We start from the raw sequence: 11,167 nt of genomic DNA on the forward strand, positions 1-11,167 counted from the left end.
GGGTTTCGTTGCATGCATATTATAAAACAGTAAGTCATCATTTAATGTCAGGCATATGTGTGAGAGAGAATGAGCTCAAATACGAACCAGGAGAATGAAAAGTGTCTAATTCTGATAGTATTTTCCAAAGATATCATTTGTGAATAAAAACAAGTAAGTCATACTTGGGAGGGGAGAGTGTGAGTAAGGAGAAAGAGAGAAAGAAGAAACAAAGAAGGCCATGGAAGAAAAGGAATGTTAAAGGTATCCAAAGAGAAAAAAGCTATACCATCCAATCTAATTAAAGGCATGCTGTGTGGTATCCACATGGAAGCAGCCCTAAATAGCTACATCATTCTAGCTTAGCTCTAAGAGTGGCAACCATACACCTCAGACTTAGAGGGATAAGCATCTTCCCCTCCTCACCCCATTAAGAATTCTAAATTATTATCTGTCTATGCCTGATTTCTGGTGCTTATATTATCATTTTGATACTAATATTCATATTCTGTCATTGTTTCACTCAATGGTAAGCCCTTGTTCTCAAGGCATAAGTATAAATGTTACATTAAACAACCCCCATTTAGATGGAGCATTATATACCAAATCCATGACAGTTAGATATGAAAATTTTGTTGCCATGCCTTTCTTTTTTAATCATGTGAACCAATAAGATTCCCTAGTGTAATCTTCTAGCAAAGTCTAGAGTAAACACAATATCATCTCTGCTATCTACTTTAACCTCCCACTGAAATGACAGCTCTATAGTCTATTCTGATTGTTTCAATCAAAACAAAATGAATAAACTTAATATTTAAATATTCCCCCATATCTTCCATCAACAACCTTATAGCCTTATTTATTTGAGCTTGGAGAAATTGCATGTGATCCTTGTACTCTATGTGTTTAGCATACATTACAGTTCATTATCATATCAGCCTTCAACAAACTGATCTATTTTACAAAAAGAAAAAAAAAGAAGGCTTTGACCTTTGGTGGGAAAAAAGTAGAGGGTAAAAAGACTGTGTTAATAATCTTACATTAAAAGAACTATGATGGATCGAGAAAACCAAGATGGCGGCATAGGTAAACACCTAAACTGCTGCCTCGCACAACAATATCAAAACTACAACTAAAAGACAAAACAGACACCATCCAGAACCACGGGAAAGCTGGCTGAGTGGAAATTCTACAACTAGAGGAAAGAGGAAAGCACATTGAGACTCAGAGGAGCTGCAAAAGGCTGAGGTACTGAGACGTGCGCACACGGAGAGGACAGGCAGCTGAGTGCACAGGCAGCTGAGTGCGTGGCTGGCTTTCTAAAGCAGGAGGGAGATGGAAGCTCCCGACTGCACTGAACTCCAGTTCTGGGCAAGTTTCTGGGAACACAGACTCATTCGGGAAGAAACTGGACTGTCTGGCAGCAGGGGAAACTCGAGGGCAGCTTTCCCTCAGAGGTGATTGCAGTGATTACTGAGGGACACTGAGACCCAGGGGCCTCATAGGGCAGGGCTGACGGGAAGCCAAGGCTGTCTGCTCAGCCCTGAGACTCTGCTCCATCCAAGCTGAGCACATAGGTTTTTGCAAATTTGCAAGTCTTGTCTCATAAGGGTGTCTCCAGCACAGAAGTTCTCCCAGCATAGACACAGCTGATCCTCACAGCCAATTGGCCTGGAGGTCAATTCCACCCAGTGATACCAACAACAATCAAGACTTAACTACAACAAGGCTGTGCACACAGTCCACAAAGGGGTGCACCAAAAGTGTCCACCTCAGGTAATTGGGGGAAGCTGAGCCACTGGGCCCTATAGGACACCTACCACACAAAGCTACTCTACCAACTCAGGGAAGCACCAAAAATGCGGAGACAAAGAGACAGATAACAAATGAAAGAAATGGAGGAAAGCAAACGACTGGATATAGAGTTCAAAACCACGGTTATAAGATTTTTCAAGAATTTCCTAGAAAAGGTCGATAAATTTAGTGAGACCCTCGAGAATATGAAAAAGGACCAACTAGAAATTAAACATACACTGACTGAAATAAAAAATATTATACAGAGACCTAACAGCAGACTAGAGGACCAGAGGACCATAAGAATCAAGTCAAAGATTTGAAATGCAAAGAAGCAAAAAACACTCAACCAGAAAAGCAAAAAGAAAAAAGAACCAAAAACTTGAAGATAGTGTAAGGAGCCTCTGGGACAACCTTAAGCATACCAACATCCAAATTATGGGGGTGCCACAAGAAGAGAGAGAGCAAGATACTGAAAACCTATTTGAAGAAATAATGACTGAAAACTTCCCCCACCTGGTGAAAGAAATAGACTTACAAGTCCAGGAAGCGCACAGAACCCCAAACAAAAGGAATCCAAAGAGGACCACACCAAGACACATCATAATTAAAATGCCAAGAGCAAAAGACAAAGAGAGAATCTTAAAAGCAGCAAGAGAAAAACAGTTAATTACCTACAAGGGAGCACCCATACGATTGTCAGCTGATTTCTCAACAGAAACTATGCAGGCCAGACGGGAGTGGCAAGAAATATTCAAAGTGATGAATAGCAAGAACCTACAACCAAGATTACTCTACCCAGCAAAGCTATCATTTAGAATTGAAGGTCAGATAAAGAGCTTCACAGACAAGAAAAAGCTAAAGGAGTTCATCACTGCCAAACCAGTATTATATGAAATGCTGAAAGGTATTCTTTAAAAAGAGGAAGAAAAAGAAAAAGGTAAAGATAAAAATTATGAACAACAAATACATAGCTATCAACAAGTGAATCTAAAAATCAAGTGAATAAAAAATCTGAGGAACAGAATAAACTGGTGAATATAATAGAATCAGGGGCATAGAAAGGGAGTGGACTGACAATTCTCAGGGGGAAAGAGGTGTGGGGGTGCGGGAAGAGACTGGACAAAAATTGTACACCTATGGATGAGGACAGTGTGGGGGAGGTAAGGGCAGAGGGTGGGGTGGGAACCTGGTGGAGGGGAGCTATGGGGGGAAAAAAGAGGAACAATTTTAATAATCTGAACAATAAAGATTTGTTAAATTAAAAAAAAGATCTATGATGTTCAGTTCATTATAAATAATTCACAGTTCTTATATTCATTTATTAAAGTATGTTTTTCTAGTGTCATGGAAAATCATTTACAAAGCCAAAAGTAGTGAGGAGACTCTTATTTAGTACTAGAGGCCCGGTGTATGAAAATTCGTGCATTTGGGGGGGGGGGTCCCTCAGCCCAGCCCATGCCCTCTCGCAGTCTGGGACCCCTCGGGGGATGTCCACCCTGGGACCCCAGGGGATCAGGCCTAAGCTGGCAGTCAGACATCCCTCTGGCAGCCCGGGAGCCCTCGGGGGATGTCCAACTGATAGCTTAGGCCCACACACCCCCCCATCCCCCCGCCGGAGCTCCCCCTGTGGGGAGCACACTGACCACCAGGGGGTAGCTCCTGCATTGAGTACCTTCCCCCAATGGTCAGTGCTCATCATGGAGACCAATCATTCCGCAGTTAGGGTCAATTTGCATATTACCCTTTTATTATATAGGATATGTCTACACTAGTAGTTTTGAAAGACAGCTAGGCAAAAACCAGGACAAATATGTCCTTGTGTTCATTAGATTCCACATATAAGTGAAATCATATGGTACTTGTCTTTCTCTGACTGGCTTATTTCACTAAACATAAAGAACAAAATAAACTAAAAAACAAAACAGAAACAGACTCATAGATAAAGAAAACAGGCTGACAGCTGTTGAGAGGAGGGAGGTTGGGGAGCTAGATGAAAAAGGTGAAGAGATTCAAAAACAAACTCATAGACACAGACAACAGTATGGTTCAATAAAATTAAACAGTTTCTAGTGATTGCAAACAAGGATAACTCTGACTTGCCTAGCTTTTTCTCTGAACTAAAGCAGGCAACCTGTTTAAGTTCACCCCCCACCCTTTTCCCTCCTTGGTATAGCCTTAGAAAAGTGACCAGAGCAGGGGATAAGTAGATACCCTGGAGCACAAAACTTTGACTAGTCTCTCTCTCTCTCTCTCTCATTGTAAGGTAAGGTTTGTCTGGCCTCAGTTGTATTTCACTGAATAATCTGATCACTTCATCCCAGCTCAAATTTAAACGGGCCATGGATATCTACGACTAGCTGTTTCACAGTTGAGAACATTGAGAAAAAGAACAAAAAAATCGCCTTCCAATCCAAAGAGGGTATAATTTTAGAATTTTAGAGAAAACTCATCTGGGGAATATTATTACTTGCATAGAATTTAGTATTATCAGAAAATGATGTTCTAAAAGAAAACTCCAAAGCTACTTTCTCAATGTTGGGGAGCCTGGAGTTGAATAGGGCTTCAGAGATCACCTAGTCCAACATCTTCAAATACAAAAAGGTGAGAAATTTAAATCACCTATTAGATGTCATAAAGATATTTGGAAGCAAAAGGAAAAATCTAAGTTTTTATATTCTAGTATTTCTTTGACAGGGCTTTTCTTGGGCTTTGTGTACCTCAACCAGCTGTTATGATTTTTTACAAGATGAAAGTAAAGGTGATAATAACTTAAGAATTTCTTATTAAAGTTAGAGTTATATCTTGGCCAAGAAATATTATGGCCACTTAAATCAGATACATTCTGGAACACTCTGAATTGTAATAAAGTCATTATTCTCCAGTGATTTTTTTATTTCTGAAAACAAAACAAAACAAAAAAAAACACAACACAATGTTTGTAGACTCTTTGGGAGCCATTTCATTAGTCATGAAATAGGCCAGAAATTTGAGAGTAAACTGGTAGATGTACCATTCTTTTCTAAGTACAAAGCTTGCCACTCTACTCCACAACATTGCTATCCTTTGAGACTTATCTACTCCATCCCTTCATATCAGGGAGAGATGTAAATTTCTCCTTCCTTTCCTAATCCTCTTCTTGGTCTTTTTCTTTTTCCTGAAACAAACCCATTGAGTCATATCATATGGTATTCACTACTATTCACAAACATCAAAAGGATGGCAATCTGTTTAATATCCTGCAGATGAACAAGAGCTAAAACATGGCATTGGCAACTGGGCACTCGCTGCCTACTGGGCAGCAAGCAGAGATGTGCTAAAGATCTGGTGTGTTGTTCCATAGAGAAGAATGACATTCATTACAATTGTATCAAAAACAAATTATGTACCAAATGCTTGCCTTGGTGAGTCCTTGGACCATCATTTATTTGTCTTTCATTCATCCCCTCAGAGCCTCTACCCTTTAGCTCTATTGCTGTCAATACTTTGCCTGTTTATCTGTATGTTCCTCCCCCATTTGTTTCTGTGAGTTCACTGCAGTTTCACCTCCTCATACCAGCCCCAACCACAACGTATATTACAAGAATAATGCAATGCCTACAAAAAGGAGGAACATGGGCAACAGTGTGTCTCATTTTTATCATGCAATTGGTAGTTGGCACTGGAGAACTGAGACATTTGCTTTTCATTTTCTGGATGTTAGAGATTGCTATAAGAAGATAACCTAAGATTTAGAAAGATAAAACTTTAAATTTAAAATAGATCCCTAATTAATTTTAACTAGACATTAGATATCTCTTATGTCAGGTCCCTTATTTTAAATATTTAGAAAGTGGGGTCCTGGGGAGTGGAGGGCCTAAGGTCTCAGAGCTAGCTTGTGCCTGGAAATACTGGGATTAGACCCATGGGAACTTTATTCTATTCTATACACCAAATTTACTTTGAAAATTTAAGTTTTAAGAATTAAAACTGCTGGTTTTCTCTAAAAATCAGATTTACTAGTACAGATATTTAGAAATGCAGTGGTAATTGCATAGGATTTCCCCCCTAAACTTTTAAAATTATTTTAAGTACTAGGGAATTATCTTAGGGGAACTGAATTTAATAGGCCTCCTCTCTTTATTTATTTCTCTGAACTCACACTTTTTAGTTCAGGTATCACCATTATCTCCTGAAAATGGTGCCTGATATACTAACTTACCCTGGCCCATCTCTTTAATTTATCCTCAGCATTTCCACCATGGTTTTTTCTCCTTTCTCATTCCTTTCCCTTTGCATATTTATGTGTCTCCCTCTTTCATTTTAACATAATTTATTGTGGGTTTTTTTCCCAGTGCCCTAGATCTGACTTGGAAACACCCACCCTCCAAGCCCCCAGTACAAAGCCCCCTAGGTCTCTCAGCTGCAGACACTGGTCAGAGGCACAAAGGAAAAAGAGTTGCCGATCTCCAGCTCCTCGTTCTCTCAAAACACTCCTGGTTGTTCATATGAACAATTCTTGAGTATTTTCTTCCTCTAGTAGTTGCTTATCATCAGAGAGAGTGTTTATGGACTCTGACCTTTCGATGTTGGTCTGTGGGTTCTTAATAATTGTGCATATGGATGGTCCAGGCAACAATTCAAGCCTCCCTGAGAGCTAGTGTCCTCAGGGTCTGCTGCAACCTTGTTCATCAGCTGCTAATGCCTGATTTTCAGCTGTGTTTCCCTTTTGGCATCTCCAAAGATGAGAGCCTATTCCCAACATGTCAACCCTCTCATTCCAGAGATGTCCTGGTGGTTTTGGAGAGGTGCGGAAAGAGGGGAGTCATCCCCCTGGTTGGGCATGCAGACAGAAAGACAGACCTGACTGGGGCAGTGCCTGAGTCAGACTGAAACTTGTAGTCCTCTGCTCAGTGCAGCCAGTGACTCTGACCCTGCAGGGCCCATGTGGTGACCTCTGCTACTGATGGGCACTTGGGCTGTTTCCAGATCTTAGCTATTGTAGATAACACGGCTATGAACATAGGGGTGCATATATTCTTTCTGTGTGTTGTTCCTCGGGCACCGCCATGTTATCTACAATAGCTAAGATCTGGAAACAGCCCAAGTGCCCATCAATAGATGAGTGGATAAAAAAGATGTGGTATATGTGCACACAGGAATACTATGTAGCTGTAAAAAAGAAGGCTCTCTTACCCTATGCATGGAGAGACCTGGAAAATATTATGCTAAACAAAATAAGCCACTCAGAGAAAAACAAGTATCACATGATCTCACTCATATGTGAAGTCTAATGAACAAAATAAACTGATAAACAAAATAGGTCTACAGGCATGGAAGCATGGTACAGACTGATGGTTTTAAGGGCAGAGGGGGAGGGGGGGGAAAGAAATTTACCAAAAAACTTATATGCATATATTCATAGCCCATGGACACAGGCAATAGTGTGGTGAAGGCCTGTGATGGAGCGGGAACTGGGTGGAGGGGGAAAATGGGAATAATAGGGGATGTCTGTAATATTCTCAATAACAAAGATAAATTGTAAAAAAAAAAAAAGAGTTTGCCACTATCATCATAAAGACAAAAATAAGAGTTGGGTGATTCTTTGACTTCTACATATTTTTAATTGAATATTAGAAGTGTTCCTCAAAAAAAAGAAAGAATGGTCATAGACCAGTACGTATTTAATTATGTGTATTTTAACCATAGGCTTATAATCTAAGGCATTATTTGGCAACCTTGATGATTGTTCTAATTATCCTCTGGGTGACTAAGATGTTATGAGTATAACTTAAAAAAATTAAAAAGAGATGTAATCAACTTATTTTAAGGCTATGGAAACATTTGTTTTTAATTCTTACATTGGATTTGGCAGCGATTTCTTGCATATGACACCAAAAGCAAAGGCAGCAAAAGAAAGAAAACAGATTAATTGGGCTTTATAAAAATTAAAAACTTTTATGCATCAAAGGACACTATCAAGAGAGTGAAGCCCTGTTTGGTTTGGCTCAGTGGATAGAGCGTCAGCCTGCAGACTGAAGGGTCCCAGGTTCGATTCCAGTCAAGGGCATGTACCTTGGTTGTGAGCACATCCCTAGTGGGAGGTGTGCAGGAGGCAGCTGATCGGTGTTTCTCTCTCATCGATGTTTCTAGCTCTCTATCCCTCTCCCTTCCTCTCTGTAAAAAAAATCAATAAAATATATTGAGAGAGAGAGAGAGAGAAGAGGTAATACACAGAATGGGAGAAAATACTTGTGAATAATACATCTGATACATGATTAATTTCCAGAATATATCACTCAATAACAACAACAACAAAAAACCCAACCCAATTAAACAATGGGTTTAATAGTCATTTTTTCCAAAGAAGATAAGCAAATAGGTCAAAGACACATGAAAAGATGCTCAACATCACTAGTCATTGGGGAAATGAAAATCAAAACCACAAAAAAGCATACCATATCATACCCATTAGGATGACTATTATCAAAATCAAAACAAAAAAGAAAAGAAAAGGAAAAAGAGAACGTTTGCAAGGATATGGAAAATTTGGAAATCTTGTGCATTGCTGGTGAGAACCTAAAATGGTAATTCTATGTTTAATTTTGTATGATGGTTTCACACAAAATTAGTAATAGAAGTAATACTATTTCTAGATATATACCCCAAAGAATTGAAAGCAGGGGCTCAAACAGATATATATTACCCAGTGTTCATAGCTGCATTATTCACAAAAGCTAAAAGGTGAAAGCAACCCAAATGTCCATTGACAGATGAATAGATAAACAAATGTGGTATGTGCATACAATGGAATATTAAGCCCTAAAAAGATATGAAATTCTGAAAAATGCTACAGCATGAATAAATCTTAAAAACATGATGCTAAGTAAAATAAATTAGACACAAAAGTACAAATATTACATGGTTCTGTTGTTATGAGGTACTTAGAATGGTCAAGTTCATAGAGACAAAAAGTCTAACAGTGGCTAGTAATGCCTAGGGAAAGCGAGTAATGAAGAGTGATTGTTTAATGGGTAGAGAGTTTCAGTTTGCGATGATGAGAAAGTTCTAGAGATTAACAGTAGCGACATTGTACAACAATTTGAACACTTACTGCCACAGAATGAAATAGTTTAAAATGGGTAAAGTCTGAATTTTATGTTATCTATATTTGCCACAATAAAAAAACAACTTTAGTCCAGATGCAGGCAAGATGGCAACCAGCAGGAAGGTAGGGAGGGAGAGTGTGTGAGAGAGTGAGGGAGCAATAGAGGTGTGTGTGGACGTGTGTGGGTGAGTGAAATAGGGACAGTTAGACCCTGCAGTTCTTCCAGGGGGCTGCCAATCCAGGCAGTCTTAGACGGCAAAACCCCACGACCGCCGCAAACACTCCTGGGAGGACACCGGCGGCACAGAGACCATGCCATCTTGAAGAACAGAACTGCTTGAGACTAGGATCCTAGCCTCACCACCACCCAGTCTGGTCTCGGAAGCAAACCAGGACCCTATAGCCACTCTGGTAGAAGACCTGCCACCACAGCTGCAGACCCAGGGACACCAGGACTCCAGGCACCTGGCCGCAGATTTCTGTGAGTCACAAAGCCAACCCCCCTCCCCCTCCGTCCCCGCGGCAGCGACATGGAAACTACCAGACCCCAGCTGCACAATAAGGCTTTCTGCACATACAAAGCAGTGGCCACTCTGCCTGACTTTGAGCCTTGGTGTCAGACACGGGAAGTTTGTTTCCCATGACTAGTCTCCGCACCCAGGCAGGGAGACTGAGCAGAATTCGAGCCTAGCCACTCACCCTTAGGGAAGTGGTCTTCTGCGACCAGATCCCGCGCCCACGCAGGACAAGGAGACAGCGCTGAACATGCGGAATTTGTTTCCTGCGACTCATCTCCTCGCCCAGGCAAGAAGGCAGTCCTGAATTTGAGCATAGGTGCATGACCTTGGGGAGATTGTATTCTGCGACCAGATCCTATGCCCATGCAGGGAGACAGCACTGAATTTGAGCCTGGGGGTGCTAACCCAGGGAGTTTGTTTCCCATGACCAGACCCTGCACCTTAGCAGAGAGGCTGCGGTGAATTTGAACCTGGATGTGCAGTCTCAGGGAGTTTGTTCACCACGACCGGACCTTGTGCCCACACAGGAAGGCAGTGCTGAATTTGAGCCAGGGTACATGGACACAGGGAGTTTGTTTTCCACCGTGCACACCCACGTGACCAGACCTCACACCCACACTAAGGGGCAGAGCCACCTGACATTGATTCAGGGCAAGCACACACAGAAGGCTGTTTACTGCAGGGCAGAAGTGGACCTCCTGCCAACACAGTGCGACTGAGCAACCCAGTCTCCCAGGCAGATTGGGGACCCTGAATCTCCACACAAGAGGCAGCATTGACCACCAGAGACTAGACTCCGTTCCTCATTATGTGCGCCTGAGATCCCTGATTCCCAGTACATTCACACTAAGATCCAGTGACTCCAATTCTTGGGGCATGTGCACAAAGGGACCTGATTCTCAATGTGAGGTAGCACCAAGAAACAGAGACTCTGATACTTGATTCTCATCATGGACACAGGGAGCCTCTGACTCCTGACACGCAATAGGGGACTTTGATTTTTGGCACACACCAGTGGGTTCTGTGTTTCAACATGGCGCAGGCAGGGTCCCTGATTCTAGGTGCACACATGAGACCACACTAAGCACCTGTGACTCTGACCCAGGGTGAGCATGGTTCCCACCAAACCACAGCAACCGCACTTCTTGGTATCAGAGCTCTTCAGTGACACTTGGGAGGTGCAAAACTCCCACTGCACAAGGTCCAGGATCCCGCTACTCAACATCTGAACCTTCTGGTGATAGTCAGAATGGGGAGACAACAAAGCAATTCCCAGAGGAAAGAAAAGGAGGAATCGCCAAGTAAGGAAATAAGTGAAACGGAAGCATGCAACATGACAGAAAAAGAATTCAGAGTAATGGTCATACAGTTCATACACCAGATGGACAAGAAAATCAACAACCTATGCAAAAATCAGGAAGAAACGAAAAATGATATAGCTACAATCAAAAACACCATGGAAGGCTTCAACAGTAGACTAGAAGAAGCAGAGGACCGAATCAGCAAGTTAGGAGATCAGGTACAGAAACAAGCTCAATCTGCAACTAGAGAAAAAAATTAAAAAGCAGGAGGAGAGCCTAAGGGAGCTCTGGGACAATGCAAAACGAAATAACATACGTATAATAGGGCTGCCAGAAGGACAAAAAGAGCAGCAAGGATTAGAAAATTTATTTGAAGAAATAATGACAAAAAACTTCCCTGATATGGGGAAGAAAAAAGTTACTCAAGTACAAAGAGTCCCAAGCAAGATGAATTCCAAAAGACCCACACCAAGACACTCCATAATTAC

This window comes from Plecotus auritus, assembly GCF_963455305.1.
Source record: "Plecotus auritus genome assembly, chromosome: 1".
NCBI classification, from domain to species: domain Eukaryota; kingdom Metazoa; phylum Chordata; class Mammalia; order Chiroptera; family Vespertilionidae; genus Plecotus; species Plecotus auritus.